Here is a 27,839-nt window from a genome sequence, read left to right on the forward strand (position 1 = left end):
AAGGTCAATTTATTTTCCACATCCACGCCCATGAAAGGAGTGTCAGCAATGTCTCATGCGCGGGCACACACACACATAGTAAAATGAGAAAAGGAGTTTTACAATGCAAGAAGCATAGAAAGTGAATAATAATTCATGTGAGCTTCAGTCTGATAAGGAATTCTTTCGTGTAGGCATTTGAGGTTAGCTGACTGAAGACCAGAGTTTAGGATTCTCTCTTTCGGTTGGGGCTGCTCCTGCAAGATGAAGTACATATGCAGAGTTCTTCCAGCGGAGTCAAGCCAGATGTACATGTTGTTCAGCCTGGAGGAGACTGCGTCTTCACCAGTTGGATGTTAATATAGCAGACTGGCTGTGAAGTCCAAAGATATAATGTTAAAACTGTCCAAAAGGCTAGAGACTTGGTTCCCATGACAAGGCCTATTACTGGTTAATGGCAGCTTAACAATCAGTATATGTACTTCTGGCCAGGTTTCCATTGTTCCTCCTTTGGAGAGAGAGACAAGTTGGTTATTGGCATCTCTTCCAGTATAATGAGTTTCTGTCTCCTTTTGTGGTAGTTCAGGATGGGTAATCCTCTGCGCTTCATCTGCTTGCGTTGAGTAAAAGGAGTTTGTACAATGAAATGTGAAATTCCATAAGCTGAGAGAAGAATTATATTGTCTGGGGATAACGCTCGGTCAATGGGCCAACCCTGTGGTCAGGCAACATGCAGGTGCCATATTTTCTTTGTTGAGATGAAAAGTCTATTTTAAAACAAATAATAATAAGGATAAAGTTTTGAACATATGGTATTGTTTTTATTTATGTCATAGGAACCCAATGCTAGGGAATCAGAGGTATTAATTTAATATTTGTTATGCTATTAGTATTAAGGCTTGCCCTCCAACAAATCATTGATATGGTATTTTGAACATGTTGCATTGGTCTCTGCTATTCTACTCCCAATCTGCTCTTGAAATTTATTTTACATTCAAATAGACACAGATGATAATTTTACAGCCGCAACTCTTGGCAAAACGTTTGACTTGGGGGGGACATCAATAATGACAAGATAATATTTGACCATATGATTGAAAGTGCCTCAGTGAAAGCTTCAAATGAAATACAATTCAAGAGGTTAGTAATTTGTTTTATCCTTCTGTAAAACCTGACTATAATATTCAATTACATTCTTACACATTTTAAAGATGCTTGTTAACTTAGATTTTACTCCCGTTTTTTAATGGCGTCAGTTTCTAAACAAAGCCAATGTCAATAGATTTTTGAACTCCAACGGAATCAAGGATCAGGGAAGACAGTGGCATTAATATTGGGGATCCGCTTTGTTCCTATTGAATGGTTGAGCAGGCTGGTGGGCCTCTGGCCTACTCCTTTTCTACAATCTTCTGACAAGCCATGACTCCCCAGTCACAAGCTAGTTCTCAAACTCTTGTCTCGTGTGTTTTTTCGTGAATGGGTCTAGACCGTGAATGTCTGCCAGGGCATTGGTAACTGGGTACATGTCAGATACATCCATCCCTATCTTCACTTCCTAGGCTAGTGAGCAGGCCACGTGAGTCGCTCTTCATCTCAATGGGCCACATGATTGAAATCAGCTGGCTCACTAATCATGACCCCATGAATAAAATTAAATACATTTAATACCCGCCGAATATTTCATAATGAGTCATAGAAAATGCTAAATCATTCATATATCAATGGAACTGCCATCAACTTCAAGTGGTAAACACAAAATAGATAATTATGCTCTGCATGCAGAGGGAGACGCAGCTCTCACAGTCAATATTGTGTGCTATCAGCACGAACATCACTTCATGTGCCCCTGCTTTACATACGTATGATTTCAGCCATACTGGTAGGAAACAAATTCCACAGATGGAAACCAGCGGAATGTGGCAAACTTGCACATGGACAATTTTTATCAAAATGTCTTGTGGGCTGCACTTTTTTTTCTTTATTCGTTTATGGGATGTGGGCGTCGCTGGTAAGGCCTGCATTTATTGCCCATCCTGAGGGCATTTAAGAGTCAATGACATTGCTGTGGGTCTGGTGTCACATATAGGCCAGACCATGTAAGGATGACAGATTTCCTTTCCAAAAGGACATAAGTGAACCAGATGGGTTTTTACGAAGGACGGGTGGTACCCCAGCACTGCTGGTGCCACCTAGCCAGTGCCAGTTTGGCACATTGGCAGTGCCACCTCTGCCAGCTTGGCACTGCCAAGGTGCCAAACTGGCATGTTTTGCATGGTGGTGATCGGGCAGGGGGTGTTCTGCGCAGGCCGGGGGGAGTGAGGGGGGTGGCCGGAGACCCTCTTACAGTGAGTTGGGGCCTTGATCGGGGGGGGGGGGGGGGGGTTGGTGGTCAAAGAGATCAAATGGCATCCCCATCCCTTCCTGCATTGAGGAATTTTGGTAAGCGGGGCTCCTCAGTGCAGGAAACGGGACTGAGTGCGACCTTGGCTGAGCGTTCCCTGCGAAGCCCCGCATCTAACTGAAGTCACGTTAGATAGCATTGGGTTTCTCGGCACTGCGAGCGCCGGGAAATACATAGCTAAACGCAATCACTATGGGACATAGTTCCCATTTGGTTAAATTGCGCTTGGAATGTTTCAATATCTGAGGAGTCGTGAATGATGCTGAACATTATACAATCATCAGAGAACATCCCCACTTCTCACTTTATGGAAGGAAGATCATTGATGAAATAGCTGAAGATGGTTGGAGCCGGAAACTAACCTGAGGAACTGCTGCAGTGTTGTCCTAGAACTGAGATGACTGACCTTGAACCATCAGAACCATCTTCCTTTGTTCAAGTCATGACTCCAATGAGCAGAGGACTTTCCTCCTGATTACCATGGACTCGTTTTACTAGGGCTCCTTGATGCCATACTCGGTCAAATGCTGCCTTGATATCAAGGGATGTAGGTCATCATTAGGTGGAAGCTTCATCTGACTCTTCTAAGTCTCTCTACCACCTACAAGCCTTGAATCAGGAGTTTAATATCACATTCACACTTCCCTAGATGTGTGTAGCTGTAACAATACACAAGCTTCAACATCTTCTCGGACTGAACAGTTTACTTAATTGATGCATCTGCCACAGGACCCAATGTTCACCTTTCCACCACTCATGCATGTGGTAAAACTATGTATGTTGTATGCAATGCGACAACTCACCAAGATTACTTCAGTAACATCTCCTTCACTTGTGACTTGTCATCTGGAAAGGTGCAGTGATGATGTTAGGAATATCATCACTTCCAAGGTCTCCACCAAATCACATACCATCCTGACCAAGTACTTTATTTATTTTTTTTAAAATGTATTCTCCTCCTTTTCCACATTTCTGACCAAGTACTTTATTATCTCCGGGTCAGAATCCTGGAATTTCCTATATAAGACCACTGGGAGCATAATCATTGCAGGGACTTCAGTGGTTTAAGGAAAAGGCCCCCCAACAGCTTTCTCGGGCAGCTAAGCATCAGCAGCAAATGTGCCCTTTCCAGGGACAAATAAAAGTTGCATTAAGATTACATTAGGTCATGTAATTTTTGTTACTTCAGACTCAGCTGAGATCTCCCTCTGTTAGGAATTGATGTGGATCTAATACAGACACTCGATCAACTTTCATATGGCAGAGGTCATACATTTAAAAATATCCAACTATCTTCTTTACAGCTGTCCACTGACTAGATAAACCTACTGAAGGCCAGATGAACAAATTATTTTCATTCTGCTAAGTACAGTTTGCCTTGAAGTCTGAAGGTTTGCTGAGGGGAACCGTTATATTGGAACCAAAATCTTTTTTGTTTTAACAGCTAAGTAATTGCAATGATATACACATGGGTTGAATAAATGATGGGACGAGGGTAGTTCTTCACCTTGTGGCCCCAGAATAGCAGCTCATAACAGTGACATAACTAGTAGCACAACACATTGGGAGTAAAATTTAAGATTTTAAACCTTTGAGCCTCATTTTAATTGTGCCCAATACTTGGCATGATTCAAAGATTTAGTGGAGCATTAACTCAACAAATATCATGAGTAATATTGCGTAGTTCTGCATTTACAACACTTCGTTGTCAGCATGAAAGTCAGTCTTGTAGCTCTTTCAAGCAATGTACTAGTGATGTGAATACACAAGTTCTGCTCTTAATTACAAATGCTCCCTGACACAAGTTACTCCATCATATAACTAATTGGGGAGCGCAGTGACTACGTTGCACCTGTTCCCTTCTTGTTTACTGCCAGTCATTGAATGCTTTATCACTGCAGTCGCAATAGCTACACTACCTCCCGTTTATAGCACTCGGACCTAATGTGGTAGAGCTGATGATGCTGTTTGGAGCTTGAGCAGCGAGATTCAAATTCAGTCCGGAAAGAGGAAAACCGCTCCCACAGCAAAACACCTTCACTTGTCGGTTAACATGGATGATGAGAGCATGGCAAATGTGAACCAGCCTGCCCTTGACAAAGGTAGACATAGACGATGAGACTCATTACCGACTCCTGTGTGCCAGTCCAGCCTTTGGCCGCAAGAGCAAAAGAGTATATGAGGCGTAGGATCTGAGACCCGAGACAAAATTAATTGTTCACGGTGCAGCAGTGTTCCCCATACTCCTTCAGAGGCTTGAACAATCTCAAATCACTGCAGGAGTACCACCAGCAGTGCTTTCACAGGATCCTCCAAATCCAGTGGCAGGAAAGGTGGTTCAACAGCAGCATCCTTTCCCAAGCCAACTTAGAATCACCATAGAATCCCTTAAGTGCAGAAGGAGGCCAATCAGCCTACCGAGACTGCACTGACCCTCTGAAAGAGCATTCTACCCAGGTCCAATTCCCTATCCATCCTGCCCCATCCTCGTAACCAAACCTGCACATCCTTTGACACTGAGGCAATTTATCGTGGCCAATCCAGAGAACCCAGAGTAAACCCACGCAGACATGGGGAGAATGTGCAGACTCCACACAGCCAGAATTGAACCCGGGTGCCTGGCACGCTGGGACAGCAGTGTAACCACTGTGCCACCGTGTCACCCAGCTTGCCCAGCATCGAGGAACTAATTACTCAAAGCCATGGGACATTTCAATGTTATGCCTGATGCCAGACTCCCAAAGCAACTGCTCTTCTTGGAACTCAGTTTTAGTAAGACTGTGGAAGCACTTTAGGGATGTCCTCAAAGCATTTCCAAAGAGGCCAAACGTACCTGTCGACTCATGAGCGAGTCTAGCTTGACTGACCAAAATGGAGTTGGTTCAAGCAGGAAGGCAGCAAACACATTGTGACACAGCTGCGGAAATGCTGAGGGGTTACCGGGAACAAGCAAACTTCCAAACAACCCATCTGCCCACCCCTTCAAGCACCACCTGCCCCACGTGTGGTAGAGCCTGTAGATTGCGGATTGGACCTATCAGCCATCTCCGAAACATCAGACCGATGATGAGGGACTGTCCAAAAAGGAAAGGGGCTGAGAGTTGCTATAACTCACAACTAGAACGGGAGTTTTAAATTTCAGCTTAGTTGCTTGCAGAACAAATGTCCTGAATTTAATGCTAACTGGCTGATTTGTTACACTATGCTGGCAACATATTTTCCACCAGCAAAGACTTCCACCTCCTGGCTTATTCAATTTTCCTGTATGCATTGTATTCCATCATATAGGCCAGACATATGACAGAAGCTTATTTTTTTAGCTGTTTGGGTCACCAGAGGAAGGGGCCATGTAGAGGCTAGACAATTCTCCAGAGGAAGTGAAAGATACCCAGAGAATGAGTCATTGACAGGTTCTCATGTGCAACTCCCACCACTTCAAGAGGCAATGGCAGGGACTCGGCAGCGAGTTGCCTGCCTACCTGTGGGCTGCATACAAAGGAAGTGAACTAAAACAAGAAGCACCTCTAAATGAGTTCAACTAATTCAGCATAGGGATGTCATAACAGATCCTTCTCTCCCCCTCTCTCTCTTGAGTCTCATTTACAGCTAAAGTGTCAGAAATTTAAAAAACTTTCTTGTTTGGTATTGAAAGTCTTCCAGTTATTGACTATATTCTATCATTTAAAACGGCCTGTAGATCAAATACCATTGCACCAAAAACCCCACTATACTGGGCAGCTAACATGATTATTTACTATGAACTCCGCAGGCTCATTGTTCACTTGGGGGGCAGAAAACAGGAGCTGGGCCTGTTTCTGCCCACAGACAGGCTGCACCCTACCCAGGGAGGGAGGGCCTACAGGCCAGCCCTGGAGAGTTGAGACTTAGGCCAACCAATGGCTAACCACCTCCAGGCAGTTAAACAATATGAACATGGAACAGGACTAGGCCACTCGAACAGGCTCCTCCAGGAGAAATAAGATCATGGCTGATCTGAAAGTAATCCCAACTCCACATTCCCACCGACCTCCAAATAACCTTTCACACCCTTGTTTATCAAGAATGTATCTAGCTCTGCCTTCAAAATATTCAACGCCGTTGCTTCTGCCGCCTTTTGAAAATGAGTTCCAAAGACTCAAGACCCTCTAAGAGAAATAATTTCTGCTCAACTTGGTTTTAAATGGGCGATGCCTTATTTTTAAACCGTTACCCCAAGTTCTAGATTCTCCCAAAAGTGGAAACATTCTCTCCACATTCACCCTGTCAAGACCCAATGTTTCAATCAAGTCACCTCTTACTCTTCTAAACTCCAGCGAGCACGAGCCTAGTTTGTCCACCCTTTCCTCATAAGTCACCCTGCCCAATCCAGGTATTAGTTCGTAAATCTTCTCAGAACAACTTCCAACACATTTACATTCTTCATTAAATAAGGAGACCAGTACTTTACACACTACTCCAGATGTGGTCTCACCAATGTTCTGTATAACTGAAGCATAACCTCTGAATTTTTGTATTCAATTCCCCTCATAATAAACAGTGATATTCCATGAGATTTCCCAATTACTAGCTGCACCTGTATACTACCCTTTTGCGATTCATGCTCAGCATCTCAGAGCTTCTTTTTATTCTTTCTGATAAAATGGACAATTTCACATTTTCCCACATACTCTTTCCCAGATATTTGGCCACTCACTTAACCTATCTGTATCCCTTTGTAATCTACTTATGTCCTCTTCACAATTTACTCTCCTACCTATCTTTGTGGCATCTGCAAATTTATCAATCATACCTTCAGTCTCTTCTTCAATGTAATTTACATAAATGATATAAAGTTGAAACCCCAGCACTTATCCATGTCTCACTCCACGCGTTACATTTTGCCAACCAGAAAAAATTGGTGCCTGCGTTCATTTCCTGATCGTTACCTAAATCGGAAGATCCTATCCTAAGCAGTGTGACTACTTCCTGGTACAATGCTTCCAGGCAAAGCTCTCCCTCTCTGATATGTAGCAGTGTCTTCAGCTTGGCCTCGAGCTCAATGACTCTGAATCAAAGCTCCTCAAGCCGCACTTACCGCCATGTGTTTGCACTGGACCCTACTGACATCTAGAAAATCCCACATACTGCAGCCATAACCCATCACCTGCCCTGCTTTAAACTAACTCCTTAAATCATTCTATTCACTTGTTTATTTTCCCTTTTTTGAATATTTTTTATTAATCTTACTATCATGAGTAATTCCTGAACTATTTTAAATTTCTCCTATCTCATCAGGAAACTGAAGGCAGACTGCAAAATCTTAGTCGGCCTCTATTAGCTACCTTTAGTAAGGCTCTTAATGAGCCTAATCAGCTACTTACTAGCCCCGAACCCACCCAACCTTTGAACCCACCCAACTTTGTCCAATTCAAAATGTAGACGCTAGGAGACTGGCATGCCAGTCGCTACCAGTATTACTGGGTTCTATCCATCTCTGTTCCTGACTCTGAAAATCCCACCCCATGAGTTTAACATTGATGTGAACCCTAAGCTGTTTCATATTGACATTAAGGTCTGAAATGATAGAGAATAGGTCTGAATACTCCAGGGAGACCTGAATCCAAATTCAGTCTACATTTACTTTGTAAGCGTGCAAAGCTGCAGTTGGTCCTGAACGGGTGCTCAAAGTGAAACACTACCGGGATCATCAATGTCACTGTGATTCCTCATCAACTGATTGCAACAGAAAGACAGTTGAATGTAACCTTCAAAGCCTGCACTGACTAGTTTAGTGTGGTAGCTGTATTGCAAGGATACTGATTGGTAGCTTATTGCGGAGTCGCCTCCTTAAAATTAGGATTCTGCAGAATTAAAGTAAACAATTTTGCTGTGACCTTTTTGGTAGCTCATCATTACAAAACTGTCAAATGGTTACTTTGGAATTGAAAGGAATAGAGAGACGGGGGGGATCTTTCATTTACCCAGTTTTTGTCACGCCCTCCAGTGTCCCAAAGTGCTTCAATTACTTACTTCTGAAGTATAGTCACTCTTATTTTGGGCAGCTATTTTGTGCACAGCGAGATCTCACACTATGGAAAGACCAATCAAATCTGCTTTTGCTGTTGATAGGTGGTGAGAAATTTATTTGCTTACAGCACTGGGACAATTCCCTACTCTTCAGATAGTGTTATGGGATCATTCACTTTCACTGACAACACCAGGTTAAAGTCCCAACAGGTTTATTTGAAATCACAAGCTTTCAGAGCGCTGCTCTGATGAAGGAGCAACGCTCCGAATGCTTGTGATTTCAAACAAAACCTGGTGGATTTTAACCTGGTGTTGTGAGACTTCTTACTGTGCCCACCACAGTTCAGCGCCAGCGTCTCCACATCATCACTTTTGCTGAGGCAACTGATGAAGGAGACAAGGCCTCCGTTTAATATCTTGTTGCAAAGATGGAGCCTGAAGCAAGCTGCCCTTCCTCAGCAGTGCACTGACACGTCAACTGGGTTTACACGAGATGCGATGAACCCAAATTAAGATGTTTATTTCCATGGGAACAATGACCCCTCAAGAATCAAGGTCAAGCCAATGTCAAATCAATCCTGGAGACCAGGAATTTGTTTTGACAATTAACTCACTTTTTAAATTATGCACTTTATTTTAATTTGCATGCAGAATTAGATTCAATCTTTAAGCTGTTTCTTTTGAGATAACGTTTTCTAAATTATGAGTCAGTGACCTCTCGTTCTACATTCTAACGAACAACGAATTAAAAGCTTCCTAAGTGACAGCTAGACATGCAGGTACATTGCACGTCTGCCGCCCTTATGCATTGAAAATTGGAACCTCGAGAGAGTTTTAGTAATTTGAAAGATGTGAACAACAATAGTAGAACTTGATTCGTAAAATGCTTCTGGGAATCAGAACTGTTAATCCCAGTTAATTGAGGCAATTTAACAAGCTGCATCATTTCTAATGCACAAGCTGCTGATTAGGAAGATATGTTAAGGTGTGGTTTATATGTTTTACGTATATCTGGAATGTTTCCTGTTTTGCACAGTTTTAGTCATTACGTGAACAAAAATATCTAATGCAGTACAGCATTTGTTCTTAATAACTTTAAAACCATTGCAAACAGGGGTTCCTTCTTTACGGCTGCCATGATCCTGGGCACATTTAGTGCTGGTGGCTTTTATGCTTCTGCTGTATTGTCTTTATTTAGCTGGGACTGGCACATGATCAGGGAAACAGGTCATCAGCTTCACCAGGTTTTTGTCTCATTCACACACAGCAGCTGTGGGAGATAAAATACAGCAGCATAATTGATGGACATATTGCCTTCTAGAAGAAATAATCACCACAGATTTGTCTCTTCTTTCAGCAGACAGCAAACAAAAGAGCAAAACCCAGATTTTTTTATGGAACTGCAAATGATACAAAATGGAGAAACAGAAGGGAATGAGCTGTCGCAGAACTCACTTCACAGCTTCCAAAATGTGCATATTTGTAGCAAATGATGACATCTGGGCTGGGACTTTGAGAATCATCTCCTTCCTGGTGAGGCTACACCTGGAATATTGTGCACAGTTTTGGTCTCCTTATCTGAGGAAGGATGTTCTTGCTCTAGAAGGAGTGTAGCGAAGGTTTACCAGACTGATTCCTGGGATGGCAGGATGGACGTATGAGGAGAGATTGAGTCGGTTAGGAATGTATTCGCTGGAGGTCAGAAGAATGAGGGCGGTCTCAAAGAAACCGATAAAATTCTAACACGACTAGTCAGGGTAGATGCAGGAAGGATGTTCCCAATAGTGGGTGTGACCAGAACCAAGTGTCACAGTCTGAGAATACGGGACAGACCATTTATGACAGAGATGAGGTGAATTTTCTTCACCCAGAGAGTGATTAGCCAGTGGAATTTGTTACCACAAGAAGTACTGAGGCCAAAACATTGTATGTTTTCAAGAAGCAGTTAGATATTGCACTTGGGGTGAAGGGGATCAAAGGATATGTGGGGGAAGGTGGGATTAGGCTATTGGGTTGGATGATCAGCCATGATCATAATGAATGGCGGAGTAGGCTTGATAGGCCGAATGGCCTCCTCCTATTTTCTATGTTTCCTATGAAAGCATTGGTGAACTCACTGGACATGGGCCTTTCCTTCTGTAGCCTTCATTCAAATACTGTGCAATCATATAGGATAATTTAAAAACAGAAAGTGCTGGATGCTCAGCCTGTCTGGCAGCATCTGTGGAGAGAGAAACAGAGTTACATGTTTCAAGTCCAAATTAATCATCTTCAGCACCGCTGCGTTTTTCCAGCATTTTCTGTTTATAGTTACGATTTCAAGCAACTGCTGTACTTTACTTTTATCCGATTGGATGATTTGTCTGTCCGGTGAAAATCTTAACAATGTCAATAGATCAGTAGCTTTATCACAACAAAAAGTTAGATTTATATAGTGCCTATGGTGATATACATCACTGTAAGTAAACAAAGGGTTAATGTACATACACTACACCTAGCTAGACACTAGAGGGAACACCAGAGACATGACACACAGGCAGTCAACCAATAGGTCAGTAAGATAGGACACGACCAATGGGCAGTCACGATACACACAGGTGACACTACCACAGGAGGGCATTACACCAACCCATATAAAAGGACACATCATACATGCTCAGTCTCTTTCCAGTGGGGAGACTCAGTGAGTACAGACACAGGGTTGATTAAAACACATCATTCCCACCATGTGGATTGTAGCAGACTGGCTCGTCAGTCTGATTAGCTATAGTAGGATTAACAGTAGAATCAAATCCAAGTAGGAGAATTGTTGATAGTTTAATAAACGTGTTAAAGCTATCTCCAAGTCTGAACCTTCCTTTGTCAGAGTGCACATCAAGGAAGTAGCTTATGCTATGTCAAGAGCATAACAAAACATGGTTCCAGGAGTGAACTGTTTCAATCCATATAGTTAAAACTCAACAACACAGTGACAACCAGCAACAACACCCAGGCAAGATGAACGGGATTCTGGTGCCACAGCAGCTCGGGTACCAAGGCAATCTCAGTGAAAACTGGTGTTGGTTCAGGCAGAGATTTGAGATCTACCTGGTAGCGTCCGACCTAGATGGCGTGGCGGATGCAGAGAAAATAAAGCTTCTACTTACTATCGCGGGTCCAGAAGCAACTGAAATCTTCCAGACCTTCAAATACTCAAAGGGGCAAAACATGAGCGATTTCCAGGCAGTCCTGGAGAAATTCCAAGAATTCTGCGAGGAACATACAAGAAGAAAATGTAAAAGAGGTGCCAAAACTCACCGCGAGGTAGGCTTGCAGCAACGAATGGCAGTTTTGAATTGCAGCCATCTTGGAAAAGGTGCTACACATGCGCAATTGCGCGAAGAGCGCACAGAACGGGAAGGTCCATTTGCACATGCGCGAGAAGCCGCGCATGTGCAATTGCGAAAAAGGCCCCAAGTAAAGGATCAGCGATCTGTGCATGCACAATCGCTTCCTACTCACTATGTCACAAGCGTCATGACATCAGAGGCCCCGGACCACACCCACTTAAAGGGGAAATGTCCCAAAACAAGGGGAAAAAATGTTAACGCCTCAAAACCAAATTCTTTCACCTGCAATGACAGCACAATGCCTGAAATTCGACCAGCAGCTGAAAGTAACCTCCGCAGAACCCTGCAACAAGCAGTAAGCACCACCCAAAGAGATGATACAGTCCTTGAAGACTATGACTCAGACCGTGAATTCTTCTTTGGACATTGCGAGCCCATTGCCAGCTCCGACAAAAAACGTGATGATATGGTCCTAGAAGACTATGACTCAGACGATGATTTCATCATTGGAGATGGCGACCCAAGTACCAAATACGAACCGCAACGAGATGTGTTCTACAGTGAAGAATCCGACACAGACGCAGATGCGTTCTTTGGATTTGAGGACTTTCATCCCAGCATATATGACACCCCGACTCGTGAGTGCAGAATTATGCTGCGGCCTGACACCAAGAGACAGAGAGCGGTACAAGCCCACAGAGAACGGCCTGCTGCCACACAGAGAGTGATCCACGCACCACAAAGGGTCCCAGTCTCCACACACAAAGCAATGAAAGACTCCACAGTGAGACAACTGCACGTCTCCACACAAGAAGTGACTCCAGTGACACAAGCCTCCACAGCGAGCTCGTGGACAGACTCCACGATAGAAGCAACGCAAGACTCCACAGCGCAGTCCTTGCATGAACAAGAAGTGACTCGAGTGACACAAGCATCCACAGCGAGCTCGTGGACAGATTCCACAATAGAAGCAACGCATGATTCCAGAGCGCAGTCCTTGCATGAACAAGAAGCGATGACAGTTCCCACAGAGAGACCAATGCACGATTCCACACAATGAACGCTGCAAGACTCCACAGAGGGAGTGACACCAGCCTCCACAGAGAGCTCGTGGACAGCCTCCACGATAGAAGCAATGCAAGACTCCAAAGCGTTCCTTGCCTGAACAAGACCATGAGGGTCTAGCAACCTCCTCTTGAGCAACCAGCCGCAGACAATGCAAGTCTGCCATGCTCAAGTGAACAACAGAAAGACTATGACACGCTCTTGTGTACAGCAACCAACTATGACAGTCTACCATGCTCCAGTGAACAAGAAGAAGACTCTGACAGTCTACCACACTCGTGTACAGCAAGCAGACTGACAATCCACCCAGATTATTTGAGCCACCAGAAGAAGACTCTGACAGTCTACCAATTCAAGTGAACAACAAGAACACACTGATGCTCTACCGACTGTATGTGAGACAAGTGACGACGACATCCCACTTCCCATACAAGATGTGCAACATGACAGACCTCAGCTAGAATGTCCAGAGGCACTCAACAATCATGGTGAGACTACTGGTGACTCCGGTGACACCACGTTAATTCAAACCTCATCCGCTCGAGCCTCTCCACACGGAAATTAATTCCTGAACGTTTTGACTCCGGACGTGGAACATCAAGAAACCTCGGCTGACTCAAGTGAACCTCCAATGACACCGGACGGGGAGTGGCAAGACATCAAAGCTGATTCTGGTGAAACAGACCAGATTCTAGACGGGGAGCATCGACAAGCCAAAGCTGATTCAAGTAAGCCGGACATGACTCCAGACGGGGAGCGCCGCAAACTCCGTGACGGCACGCTCAAGGAGACAGCAGATGCCACAAAGCACGCTAACACGAGTAATTGTGTGAAGGACTCGTATTATCCACAGAGTGTGGTCCTTGAGCGCAGCAAACATGGCAACAAAACCAACCACCACAACAACAACATCAAAGACAATAGCAAGAAGTGTACCAAAGGCAACAACGTCAACATCAAGCACGACAAAAACACCAATGGAACTACGACTGGTAAGACATGGTACAACTCTGCAAATGAGGGACACTGTTACTGCTCAGCTCAGTACAATGACATGCCATGGCAGGACAATGTATCTTACCAATTCATGTTTCCTGCACTACCAACAGGCAACCTGGCTTTCAGGACAGATGCCATCAAGAATTACCACCACAAGCATCGAAAGAAAAAAGAGTCCAAATCCGACAGTGAAATGATTTGACCACTTCTCGGTTCCTTCAGCACAGGGACACTGATGGCGTTTACAATGCAATGCCACCATCAACATCACCAACTCACCAACCAAACAAGAAAGCCACTCGACTATAATAATTAATGAACTTTGGACTTGTGCATATGATTTGGACTTATTGTTTAATGATCACTGTTATCATAACTTGTACAGAGTATCACTCATCTACCTAGTTTTTTCAATTTTCTTTAACACTGTACAGACAATATGTAACATGAAAAAAGGGGGGATGTGGTGATATACATCACTGTAGGTACACAAAGGGTTAATGTACATACACTACACCTAGCTCGACACTAGAGGGAACACCAGAGACATGACACACAGGCAGTCAACCAGTAGGTCAGTAAGATAGGATACGACCAATGGGCAGTGACGATACACACAGAGGTGACACTACCACGGGACGACATTACACCAACCCATATAAAAGGACACATCACACATGCTCAGTCTCTTTCCAGTGGAGACACTCAGTGAGTACACAGGGTTGATTGAAACACATCATTCCCACCACGTGGATTGTAGCAGACTGGTTCGTCAGTCTGAATAGCTGTAGCAGGATTAACAGTAGCGTCAAATCCAAGTAGGAGAATTGTTGATAGTTTAATAAACGTGTTAAAGCTATCTCCAAGTCTGAACCTTCCTTTGTGAGAGTGCACATCAAGGAAGCAGCTTATGCTACGTCAAGAGCATAACAAAACAGTGCTTTTAGCATAAAACGTGCCGAGGTGTTTCGCAGGAGCGTTATAAAATAAAACGTGACACAAGTCACATAATGAGATATTCAATCAGATAGCCAAAAGCTAGGATAAAACGGTAGATTTTAAGTGGTGTCTTAAAGGAGGAAGGTGAGGAGGAGAGGTCCAGAGAGGATATTCCAGAGCTTGGGGCCTAGGCAACTGAAGGTGTCACCATCAATGTTGTAGCAATTAGAATTGGGGATGCACAAGAGGCCATAATTAGAGTGGAGGAATTAGAGTGAGAATGGAGGCGATTACAGAAATAAGGCCATGGATGGATTTGAAACCAAGGAGGAGAATTTTTAAATTTAGACATTGCGTGACCAGGAGCCAGGATATGTCAGCAAGCACAGGGGTTCAGGGGATTGGGTCTTGGTGCGCGTTAAGACATGGGCAGCAGAGCTTTGCATGTCCTCGAGTTTATGGAGGCTAGAAAGTGTGAGACAGACAGGAGTGCATTAGTCAAATCGCGAGGTAATGAAGGCCTGAAAGTGGATTTTTAGCAGCATTTGAGCTGTGACTGTCACAAATGGCTTATAAGCACACCCATATATATTGGAAAGTTTTTTAAAAATGTTTTAAAATAAATTTAGTGTCTTTTGTGAGGGCCACGAAGAATCCAGCACTAGTTGAACGATAGAAAGAAATAACATTTATTTACAATAACATATGTATACAACAGCAGCAGAAACTTCCTTGCTGCTCACTCTCCTCTAGCCGGTTCCAAACTGGCCAGCTTTATATATGCAGGGAATCTGCGAATGATTTCTCTGCCCCCATCGTTGGGGAAGCTCATACTCCCAAAGGATTGTGGGATTGCCATTAGTCCCCAGCCAGTCGTAAGAAGGCAGGTTATAACAGCATCCAATTCTTTTTTTCCAATTAAGGGGCAATTTAGCGTGGTCAATCCACCTACCCTGCACATCTTTGGGTTGTGGGGGCGAAACCCACACAAACACTGGGAGAATGTGCAAACTCCACACGGACAGTGACCCAGAGCCGGGATCAAACCTGGGAGCTCAGCGCTGTGAGGCAGCAGTGCTAACCACTGTGCCACCGTGCTGCCCTTTACATATTGGAATGCTAAATGTTGAATGATCATATGGACTGCACTTAAAGAACACTTCTAATTTCACGTAATTGATCTTTATCTATCTATTCCCTTTTTTAAGTCACCTCAAACCGCATAGTTAATAGGGTTACATGTATACCTGCCAATGATGCCAAATGAAGATTTAGTTGGGAAGTGTATGATCGCACTGTAGGGATCTGAAGGAGGATTCTGGACTCTGTGCCGCATTTTCTTTGAAATTGGATAAACATGACAGAAACTTTGCATAGAAAAATTCCATTTCTGCTCCATGACAGAGAAACCTGATTAGGGCAGTAGAACTGAAATGAAAAAAAAATCTACCAATGCAAAGTTAAATTAGAAAATGCTGGAAATATACAACAGATTTACATTAGCATTTGAAAAGAAAAATCGAGATTACGTTTCAAGTAAAGGCCATTTGTTGGATATGGCTGATTAGTTTTCTTGAACCAAGTGCTACATTGATTTCTTAAAATTAGCATTTAGTCAAATTCCTTTGTCTTCGTCTGAAAGAGAGTGAACAAGCAATATCAAATTTCCTCGAGGTTGAAAAGATTACATTCCATCCCATTTCCATGACTCGGTTTTTTCACCGGAATATTGTCACAAATCTCCTTCATATGCCAGACCATCTTGGAAGAATGTGCCAATACCTGATGATAATAACAATTGAAAGAGTGGGTGACTTGGACATAATTGGAAGACAGACATCACAGAACAGTTGCAGATGAGCTACGGTGGATGTGTAAGGATGGTGTAAGACAGACAGACTTGCCATGATAGCAGATCTGGTAGGAACAGCAACAAGTAACAGCAGATAATAGTGGTTTACCAGTCTTGTCAGGCTGCAAGGACAATTCAAATAGCATGAGATGGCTAGTTTAGAAAATCTCAGTGTTTCCGTGTTCATACAGAGCTATTTAATATTTAAATCCTATCAATTAATTATTTTAACCAATTAAGGCACAGATTCACCGAAACATAAATGAATAAATGATTAAAGATGTGGTGTCGTCATAATTTTGCATCAGCAATGAATAAAATGACAGTCCTCTTAATTGGTTCAAAATTAACTGACCGTGAAGGCTGATGCACTATCAATTACGACGAGACGAGAATAGAGTGTAATCGAGGTTTTATTACGCAGAGATGTGTAGCCTCCCGCAGCTACTGCCGAAATGGCTGCAGCTCGGAGAGCCCACACACTTATACTCCACCTACTGGGCGGAGCCAGCTGGCAGGGATCTACCCCTGTACCTGTAATACAGGGGCCTTACCGTAATACCCCTCGTATGCGGTATATACAATACAACAGTGGTAACTACCACAAAGGCTATTAAGATAGTTCTAGGTTATTACTTTATTCCTTTCCCAATCAATCAATGTAAACATTTTAACAAACAGCAGATGAACTATCACTTTCCACTTCACCTGCCATCTTCCATTATGTGACTTTAATTAATGATGGTTACACAATATATGAATGACTTATAATTCAAGAGCACGCAGTTTGTGGATGAGTTATGGTTATGTATTTCTGAAACTCATTGTTCTCAGAGAGAGTTTATTTTTATGGTACAGCGCCATCCCCAAACTCTCAAATAATTTTAGTATGCTGCTGGAAGCTTTGGGCTCCGAGGGAATTATTTAACAAGTCACTTTCAGTGGCTGTTGGAATTATCATTCATCTCTAGAATACATAGATCATAGTGGATTTGTGACAGTGATCGGTATAATCCAAACAAAGCTTTCAAACCTTATGGGAGCACTGAGATTTATAATGGTTACCTGAATGGTGAGGTTAGATTATTGCGTTGTTGCAGAACACTCATGAGTTATTTGTTATTTTTTCCAGTTGACCAAAAGGATTTGATCTTCTGACAGACCAGTGGAAGCTTTTTCTATCTGATTATTATCTGCTTACAGCTTGGTAGCCTTCATCTGAATGGCAGCACCCTTGTCTCCGAGCCAGACGTCTGAGGATTCAATCGCCAATCCAGAGACTTGAGCACGACATCCAGCCTGAAATTTCAGTATCGCACTGTGGTACCAACTTCGGGATGAAATGTTCGATCGAGTCCCCGCATGTCCTCTCGGTTGGGTGTAAAAGGATCCCCTGACATCTCTTGTAAAGAACATGAAAATTCTCCTGAAGCCACTGCTTATCCCTCAACTCACATCGCTAATTAAAGCATTTATCTGGCCATAGATTGCATTTTACACACTTTGTACCAAGTAAGAGGCTACTACAAACAAATACTTCAGTTAAATACGTTTCCAACAAGCTGCAGATTTGAGTGCTGATTTGGAACATGTACAGTTCAAGTGATAAAATCGCTAATGTGTCCCAGTCAATAATGCAATTCTATCAACATTAATACAGCTTCTTCACGTGAAAGAACCCTTTCAGGTTATTTCCTGAATTATATTATCAGCAATTAATGTAGGGGGCAAAAAAGTAGATTTTTTTTTTTTTTTCTTGCTTCCTGTTTTAGACCAGGACAATGAAACAAGTCGCTGGAGGAGGAGGCTCCACAAATATCTCCATCCTCAATGCTGGAAGAGCCCAGCACTTCAGTGCAAAAGATAAGGCTGACCAATTGCAACAATCTTCAGGCAAAAGTGCTGAGTGGATAATCCATCTTGGCCTCTCTTCATCCCCCATTCACCACCCCCATCCTCACCCAACACAGCATCACAGATGTCAGTCTTCAGCCAATTCAATCCACTCCACGTGATATCAGGAAATAGCTGAAGGCACTAGATGCTGTAAAGGCAATGGGCCCTGACAATTCCGGCAACAGTACTGAACGTTTGTGCTCCAGAACTGGCGGTGCCCCTAGCCATGTTGTTCCCTTTACAGCTACAACACTGGTGTCTGTCATTGTGGAAAATTGTCTGGGTATGCCCTGTGTACAAAAAGCAGGGTAAATCTAATGCAGCCAATTACTGCCACAACAGTCTATTCTTGATCACCAGTAAAGTGATGGAAGGGGTCATCAATAGCACTATCCAGTGGCACCTGCTTAGCAATAACCTGCTCATTGATGTTCGGTTGGGTTCTGCAAGGTTCACAGCTTCTGACCTCATTGCAGGCTTGGGTCACACATGGACATAAGAGCTGAATGACAGAGGTGAGATAAGAGTAACTGGCCTTGACATCAAGGCAGCGATTGGCCAAGTATAGCAAAACTGGAGGCAATGGGAATCAGGGAGAAACCCTCTGCTGGATGGTGTCACAATTAGTACAAGGAAGATAGTTGTGGCTATTGGAAGTCAATCATCTCAGTTCCAGGACATCACTGAAGACGTTCCTCAGAGTTAAGCCCTAGGCCCAACCATCTTCAGTTGTTTCATCAATGACCTCCCTTCCATCATAAGGTCAGAAGTGGGGATATTCAGTGATGATTGCACAATGTTTAGCACCATTCATGATTCCTCAGATATTGAAGCAGTCCAGGCCAAATGCAGATCTGGACAACATCCAGGCTTAGACTGACAAGTGGAAAGAAACATCTGCACCACACAATTGCCAGGCACTGACTATCTCCGACAATAGAGAACCTAACCCTCACCTCATGACATTCAATGACATTACCATTATTAAATCTCCCACTATCGACGTACTGTGAGATCAACATGATCAGAAACTGAACTGGACTAACCATATAAATACCATAACAGCAGCTCAGACGTTAGGAATCCTGTGCCGAGTAACTGACCTCCTGACTCCCCAATGCCTGTCCGCCATCTGCAAGGCAAAAATCAGGTGTGTGATAGAATATGCTCCACTTGCCTGGATGAGTGCAGCTCCAACAACACTTGAAGCTCAACAACATCCAGGACAAAGCAGTCCGTTTGATTGGTACACCTTTCACAAAGATCACTTCACTCCCTCCACCACCAAACATCTCTGGCAACCATGTGTACCCCCACCAAACAACTCTGGCAGCCGTGTGTACCATTTACAAGATATACTGCCGAAACTTACCAAGGATTCTTAGGCAGCACTTTTCACATGCTTGACTGCCACTATGCATAAGGACAAGGGAATGGACACATGGAACATCACCACTTGGAAGTTTCTCTCCAAGTCAATCTCCATCCCAACTTGGAAATATATCATCGTTCCCTTGCTGACACTGGGTCAAAATCTTGGAACGCCATCTCGAACAGCACTATGGGTGTACCTGCACCTCATGGACTGTAGTGGTTCCAGAGGACAGTTCACCACCATCTTCTCAAGGGAAATCCGGTATGGGCAATAAATGCTGGCCTAGTCAACAACACCCACATTGTGTAAAAGGGATAAAAAATAGGGCAACTGCTAATAATCCACTGTGATTGTATAAAGTCATATGACTAAATTTAAATGTGGCAAATTGACATGCAATTTATGAAATTACAAATATCATGTGTTGGCAAGGCTTGTTTTCCTGTTGCAGATTCATCACAAGAGTATAAAACTACCACCTTTTTTTCATAGAATCATAGGATCCCGACAGTGCAGAAAGTATGCAGTACAGTCTGTACAATTGAACAGAACTACCACAGAAACTGCAAAACAACAGAAAGTAAAACTGGATGGGAAATATTAGTTCAGAATAGTATTTAGACGTGTAGCCAGGAGCTTGTTGGTTTACTGGACAGCAAAGATGAGTAAATTATTTCCAACCAATATTGAAGTTTCATCAGTTCCTCGGCATTAAATGTGGATCAACGATTGAGATTTCTGTAACATTATTCAAACAGTCAACAAGATCAGGAGACATCCTAAAATAGCCGTGAGAGATTCCAGACATATGAGCCCTATATTCAGACTTCATGAAGTCTGCATGTGGGCATAAGTGGCACAGTGGTTAGCATTGCTAGCTCACAGCACCAGGGACATCATCTTTGTAGAGTTTGCATGTTCTCCTTGTGTCTGCATGGGTTTCCTGCGGATGCTCCGGTTTCCTCCCACAGTCCAAAGATGTGCAGGTTAGGTGGATTGGCCATGATCAATATGTGGGGCGGTGGAGTGGGTCGAGGTAGAGTGATGTTTCGCAGTCTCCTGCACAGTAGGGATTCTGGAGAGGCACCGTTTTTAGCAGATTGACATTTTGTAACAGATAGTTGATCACTTAAATAATGTTTCATTTTTGCTTCATATGCATTTTGTAATGTTGCTATTCTACCCAGGACTAGACATTTTTTATTTGTTCATGGGATGTGAGCGTCACTGGCAGGGCAGCATTTATTGCCCATTCCTGAGGGCATTTAAGAATCAAGACATGTAGGCCTGACCAGGTAAGGATGACCGATTTCCTTCCTTAAAGGACATTAGTGAACCAGGTGGGTTTTTACAACAACCAATGTTGGTTTCTTGGTCATCGTTAGACTTTTAATTCCAGATTTCTTTTATTGAATTTAAATTTCCCCATCTGCTGCGATGGGATTCAAACCCGGGTCCCCAGAGCATTACCCGGGGTTTCTGCTTTTTTAGTCCAGTGACAATACCATTAACACAGAGGCATTTACGTTATGAAAGAACAACAAAGTACATGGATGTGCTAGAATAAAAACAAAGGTTGGAATTCTCCGGTCGTGGCAATTAAATTTTCTCGCCGGCAGTGCAGCCCCGCCAACGGGTTTGGTGGTGGCGTGGGGTGGTTACAAAGGGAAATCCCATTGCCAATTGGCGGGAGGATAGAATGCCGCCGGCAGCAAACTGCGTGTGGCTGAGAAACATGTGGCTGGCGGAACCGAGAAACCTGCTCAAAGTGCAGGAAATACTCAGAAGGTCTGTCAGCTGTGGAGAAAGAAACAAGAGTTAATGTTTTGTTGATGAATTCATCAAAACTTGAATCATGTTCAAAATGTAACCGTTTTTAAGCAAGAACAAGGCAGGGTTAAGGGTCGGGGAGAAGAAGGGCTGTGAGCTGCTTCCCGACAAAATAAGATCAGAGGCTATGATCTCAACTCTTTGAATTCAGTGTTCAGTCCAGAAGTCTGTTAAGCATCTGATGATGAGGTAAAGGTGAAGTGCTGTTCGTCAAGCTTACACTGAGCTTAATTACAGCTCAAGAGAATGAGAACAGAGATACCAGAGTGAGAGACGCTGAGCTTAATTAGCGCAGTACAAGAGGTTGAGAACAGAGATAGCAGAGTGAGAACGGGACAGGGAATTAAAATGACAGGAAGCTCGAGAGTCACACTTGTGGACTCAATGGAGGGTGATCATGCAATCTGCATGGTGGTCTCAGTGTCGAGAGGAGATTGCATTGTGAACATCAGATACAGGTCACTAAATTGAACGTAGTACCAGTAAATTGCCGATTCACCTGGAAAAAAAGACAGGTGAATGGGAAGGAAGAAAAGTGAAAGGACAGGGTCCTGCATCTCCTGAGCTTGCATGAGGAGTTGACCTGGGACGGCAAGGAGACTTTGGGTGGTGATTATGAAATGGACTAGGGTGTCACTGATGGATTGGTGACTTTAGAATGCTAAAAGGTACGGGAGAAGGTGCGTTTTCTGCTGTTGTCATGCTGGAGGTAGTGCAAATGGCAGAGGATGACCTGTTGAATTTGGAGACCAGTGAGCTGGAAGGTGATAACAAGGTGGAACCCTCTTGAGGTTCTGAAAGGGAGAGGCAAAGCCAGGAACAGAAGTTCGAGAAATGGGATTGTCATGGTTGAGGGCCCCGTCAATCACAGTGGAGAGGAATCCTCAGTTGAGGGAAAAAGACACATCAGAAGCAATGATATGAAAGGTGACATCGTTGAAACAGATGCAACAGAAACTTGGAGGTGAAGAGGAGTTCTTACAGGAAGTGGAAATAGTACGATTGCTCTCTGGGGATTGCTATCAACCAATATTCATTGTAAATACACCGATTCCCACAGCAACCTTGAGCACACATCCTCTAACACCAGCCCCCTTCCAATATGTCATTCTTTTTCCTCTTTCGAGGCTTCTTCTCTGGCCTCCAGTGAGAAGCCGTGCGCAATATCATTCTCCTCTCTCCTCCCCTTTCGTAATTAAAAAGTGACTAATAGAACCTCATTTCTTCATTACACACTCTACAACCTTCTGGATGCTTCAGATAATAACCACCATATCTTTTGGAAACAGCACTCCGTAATGATTGTGAGCCTGGCATTATTCACACCTCCTCTATACAATTTTGTTTCTTTACAAGCCTCATCATAATAATAATCTTTATTATTGTCACAAGCAGGCTTGCATTAACACTGCAATGAAGTTACTGTGAAAATCCCCTCGTCACCACATTCCGGCGCCTGTTCAGGTACACAGAGGGAGAATTCAGAATGTCCAATTCACCTAACAGCATGTCTTTCGGGACTTGTGGGAGGAGACTGGAGCACCCGGAGGAAATCCACGCAGACACGGGGAGAACATGCAGCATCCACACACACCGTGACCGAATCGAACCTGGGACCCTGGTGCCATAAAGCAACAGTGCTAATCACTGTTACCGTGCCGCTCCATTATCATCTCTTTCTGCCTTGCACCATCATTCATTTTGTCATTTAATCTCTCCTGCCCTATCACAGATCTTTCCTGATGTTCTCCCATCACATTTATCAGTCTCTGTACTTGCTGAAATCTTGCGGCATCCCTGATGAAAGGCAATCAACCCAAAAACATTAACTTGTTTCTTTCCCCACAGATGTTGCCAGACCTGTTGAGCATTATCAGCTTTTTTGTTTAGAACCGATGATCGGTGGCACAGCAACCAACCAGCATTCATTCAAAAGAAAGTTATTTCAATCATCTGTACTTCACCAGTGGACGATGAGAGTTTGAATGAAAAATGAAAATCGCTTATTGTCACAAGTAGGCTTCAAATGAAGTTACTGTGAAAAGCCCCTAGTCGCCACATTCCGGTGCCTGTTCGGGGATGCTGGTACGGGAATTGAATCGTATTGCTGGCCTGCCTTGGTCTGCTTTCAAAGCCAGCGATTTAGCCCTGTGCTAAACCCGCCCCTAGAGTTTGCTGAGGGCTTAGGCGGTGATTGGAAAAATATCTTTGGTTTGATTTCTTTCTTTTTCCTTTCCTTAATCAAAGAGCAATAATGTGAAACCTCGCGCAGGTGGTGAGAGAAAAAAATATAATGGCCCAGAAAAAAAAATCACAAGACAAGAAATTGCAGTGGAAGCACTGAAGAGACTATTGACAGAGAATATTCTGTCAATGGAATCAGAATTATGCTTGGATTGAACACACATGGCAGACTGCATAATCTCCACTAAGTGGGCTCTGGATCATCATACTACTTGCCTTTTAACAGAAGTCATAGAATCATACAATTTACAATGCAGAAAGAGGCCATTCGGCCCATTGAGTCTACACCGCCCCCGGAAAGCGCACCCCATTTAAGCCCTTACTTCCACCCTATCCCCGCAATGCAGTAACCCCACCTATCCTTTTTTGGACACTAAGGGGCAGTTTAGCATGGCCAATCCATCTAACCTGCGGCGCACCTGAAGGAAACCCACACAGACATGGGGAGAATGTGCAGTCTCTGCACAGACAGTGACCCGAGGCTGGAATCGAACCTGGGCCCTGGAGCTGTGAAGTAACAGTGCTAACCACTATGCTACCGTGCCGTCCTTCACAAATATATCCATTGGCCCTCATTCCACAGGCATTTCCTAACCATCTGAGCATCTCAGAGCTGAAACGAGGAGAATCATGAGGTTTTCATAATCTATCAACAGGAAGGACAAAAGCAAACAACTTGGTGAGAACTGACCAGGATGATGGGTTGGTCAAACCATGCCAGCAGGGATCACAATCATATAATGGCTCATTAGTGCCAATCGGGGTTCAAAAGGATCCTCAAGTACTGCCTGCATCGGGATCTTGCTGATCGAAATCTTCATCGATGGGGAAGTCCAAAGATGTGCAGGTTAGGCGGATTGGGCATGCTAGATTGTCCCTCCCTGTCCAAAAGGTTAGGTGGGGTTACTTACTGGGCTCTGGGAGGTGGTGTGGGCGTAGGTAGGGTGCTCTTTCCAAGGGTCGGAGCAGACTCGATGGGCCGAATGGCTTCCTTCTACACTTTAGGCATTCAATTATTCTATGAAGTCTTAACGCCCCCCCCCCCCCCCCCCCACCCCCCCCCCCGCCCCACCAATTTGCGAGATTCGGATCAGAACCTTAGAGGGAACGGATAATTGTTGACTCCTGGTTGCTCTCTGTGAGTTACCTCTGTCCGGGTGCCCGCAGCCCGTGCGTAACAAAGGGCCTGAGGACCGCGTCTCGGTAATCTGTCAGAGCGGGAGTGAAGGGCGGGGGCCTCACCCCCCCCTCTCCCGACACCAGGAGTGGACTAAAACTGGCTCCTCCCCTAGTGCGAGCGTTTTAAATCCATGTGAAGAACCCGTAGACAGTCGGAGGCTTTGTCAGGTTGACAAGTGAGTCTAAAACGGACAGAATGGCTGATTTTACACCGGGAAATGTTTTATAGTTTAATCACCCCCAGCTCAAACGTCGAGTTTCTAAGTCGATGGCTCGAGGTGAATCCGGAGCAATTCTTATTTAACTGGAAAACAAATCCATTTTCGATCCAGCACTGTGGGCATTTCACAATATTCTGTGAATTAATAACTGATCATTAATTCAGTTGGCATATTGGGACTTCTTGGACTTGCAATCAGGCAGGCGGATAATTGTTATATTACCAATATTATTTGGGTTTCGCCTCTCGCTCCGGATTCCGCCAGTCGTTAAAGCCCAAAGGAACCATATGGGACTATCTCTGAGAGAGCAATCCAACTCCATCACTCTTTCTCCATGGCTCTTGCATTATTTATTCATTTCCAGCCCAGTCCTCTGGTATCAGCTTTCACCCGCTCCACTTCGGATGCCCCCTGGATCATGTTTATTTTAATTCTAATTATATCACTCCAATAACATTGTTTTGTTGTTGCTAATTGTGGCTCTGGGCCTTGTGATACATCAGGAATGAGATTGGAATCTCGACAATGTGTGTGACAGATTTGAAGGACATTTTGACAGGTTATTGAAAGCCTCCTGCATCCTGTTTGAAAATGTTACCTGTCACTCAGCAATTCTCTATTGGGCCTGACGAGGAGTGTGCAGGAAATATCTACAAAGAGATACTTCATTCAATAAAAATGGAAAAACTTTTTAAAAATGGAGTTGGCGATTCATTCCGACAGATTAAAGAATCATAGAAAAGGGAATTGAATAAAAGGATTGACGGTTGTTGACACCAAGCTGGTCGGTGCTCTGAGTGATGAAGATAACCTACTCTACAAGACTGTGTGTGGTTCCAGCAACTTTAAATTCAGATTCTTGGCATAAGCATGCAGCACCGACACAATTAATTTAGACATGCAGCAACATGTTCATCAAGAAACCCCAAAAGAGCCCTTAGTATCTCACCTGCTGCCTTTTTTATTCTGAGAAGGCTGTAGCAACAGAAAGGGTGCGAATATAAAGAAAACCTTGGAGGGGAAACGATATGAATTTGAAGTAATTTTTTAAAAGTCTATTAAATATCCCAGTGATGTAATTGTCATAAAAGATGCCTTAAAAGAGGTAGATTTGCCAATAATTCTTAAAATGGTTGGCTCATTAGAATTGGTAGTGTTTTATAGTTATGCAGGGATAAAAAGGAATGCCGTCTCTGGTATTCATGGACATGGATTTGCAGCACTTTTGGGATAGAGATTTTTACTTGTACAAAGGTGTGGAATGAGTCATAACAGTCTCTCTCTCTCTGAAATGAAAAGAGAATATGCTAGAAAAAATCTCAGCAGGCCAGACAGTATCTGTGAAGGGAGGAACAGAGTTAATTTTTCAGGTTGATCATCTTTTGTCAGGTTTCCTCTCTGGTTATATGGATGTGTGGAGTGACCGAAAAAAACAATCTGAGGTTTACAATTATATATGGGCATAAAAGTATTCAGATTTTTTTATGTGGCCTGGACCCAGTTACAGCTTTTGTATCATTGTTAGTTGCTGTGTAAGTGTTGGTTTAGAGTACATATCTGATGATTATTGTAAACAATGATTTGTCGATCATTGGAATTAGCTTAGCACCTGTACTTAGACTGTGCTGGGGAATACTACTGTATTAAGTCTTACATATGGGACTGGTTTAGCACAGTGGGCTAAATAGCTGACTTGTAATGCAGAACAAGGCCAGCAGCGCAGGTTCAATTCCCGTACCAGCCTCCCCAAACAGACGCTGGAATGTGGCGACTAGAGGCTTTTCACAGTAACTTCATTGAAGCCTACTTGTGACAATAAGCGATTATTATTATTATATTTGCACTTCCAGTGGATGGACCTTAGTCAATAATACCCAAGTTTCCTGATAGACTATTATTAATCATTCTGATGACTGACTGTGCAGCAAATGCTTATGGCTGTTCTCAGTAACACAAATGAGAGAGTGAAATTCCAGAAGTGGCTTTGCCCCATTTTCAGATGTTGAATGCAGCCAAGGACAAAGATGAATGGCCCATGCTGGATAGCACTCCTGTCTCGAAACAATGTGATTTAAAAGGAAAAAGGCAACTGGAAATTTTAAAAAAATGCTATTCCTCATCTAATAATCAGATGTCAAATCTCAAAATATTTAAGATACAATCATTATTATCTAACCTAGCTAGGAGATCTGAACTACTTTGAGAGAATGATACATTGAAAATTCAGCACGCCATATATTAATCCTCATTTTCCCCCTCCTCAAAATAAAGAACAAGAAAATCCCACCTGTGCTCTGATGTACTCTATTAACTGGTTCAGCAAAAAGGCTTCCAAGGCACCACAATAGCTCTTCCCCTGCATGACAGTCAACTCTAAATGTTACAGCAGTATTCAGATGGCAAGTCAGGAGCAAAAAGGGAAGCATTTAAGATACGCTGTCTATGACCTCCTGAATTGTTAATCAGCCCATTCATTGCAATTTTGCCACATCACCGAGACAGGCAAACAATGGGCTGCTAAGCA

At 43.5% G+C, this 27,839-nt stretch overlaps 1 protein-coding gene and 1 long non-coding RNA gene across 5 annotated transcripts in view; one reads left to right on the forward strand and one right to left on the reverse strand.

Moving 5' to 3' along the window:
• On the reverse strand, nucleotides 1-27,728 carry LOC140398245 (uncharacterized). Of its 4 annotated transcripts, XR_011937444.1 has the most exons (5): nucleotides 27,603-27,728; nucleotides 19,513-19,598; nucleotides 16,248-16,353; nucleotides 15,966-16,146; nucleotides 1-746 (listed from the first exon to the last, which is right to left on the reverse strand). It is a non-coding gene; the product is annotated as an uncharacterized lncRNA (long non-coding RNA). The 4 variants fall into 4 exon arrangements; XR_011937445.1 differs by lacking the exon at nucleotides 19,513-19,598 and having other exon boundaries at nucleotides 1-589; XR_011937442.1 differs by lacking the exon at nucleotides 19,513-19,598.
• LOC140398241 (potassium-transporting ATPase alpha chain 2-like) overlaps nucleotides 26,306-27,839 on the forward strand; it is a 99,738-nt gene continuing 98,204 nt past the window's right edge. The window contains exon 1 of the mRNA XM_072486665.1: nucleotides 26,306-26,354. The gene's annotated coding sequence lies outside the window, so the exon portion shown is untranslated. The remainder of the gene's footprint in view (nucleotides 26,355-27,839) is intronic.

The sequence above is a fragment of the Scyliorhinus torazame genome, chromosome 21 (genome assembly GCF_047496885.1).
Source record: "Scyliorhinus torazame isolate Kashiwa2021f chromosome 21, sScyTor2.1, whole genome shotgun sequence".
NCBI classification, from domain to species: domain Eukaryota; kingdom Metazoa; phylum Chordata; class Chondrichthyes; order Carcharhiniformes; family Scyliorhinidae; genus Scyliorhinus; species Scyliorhinus torazame.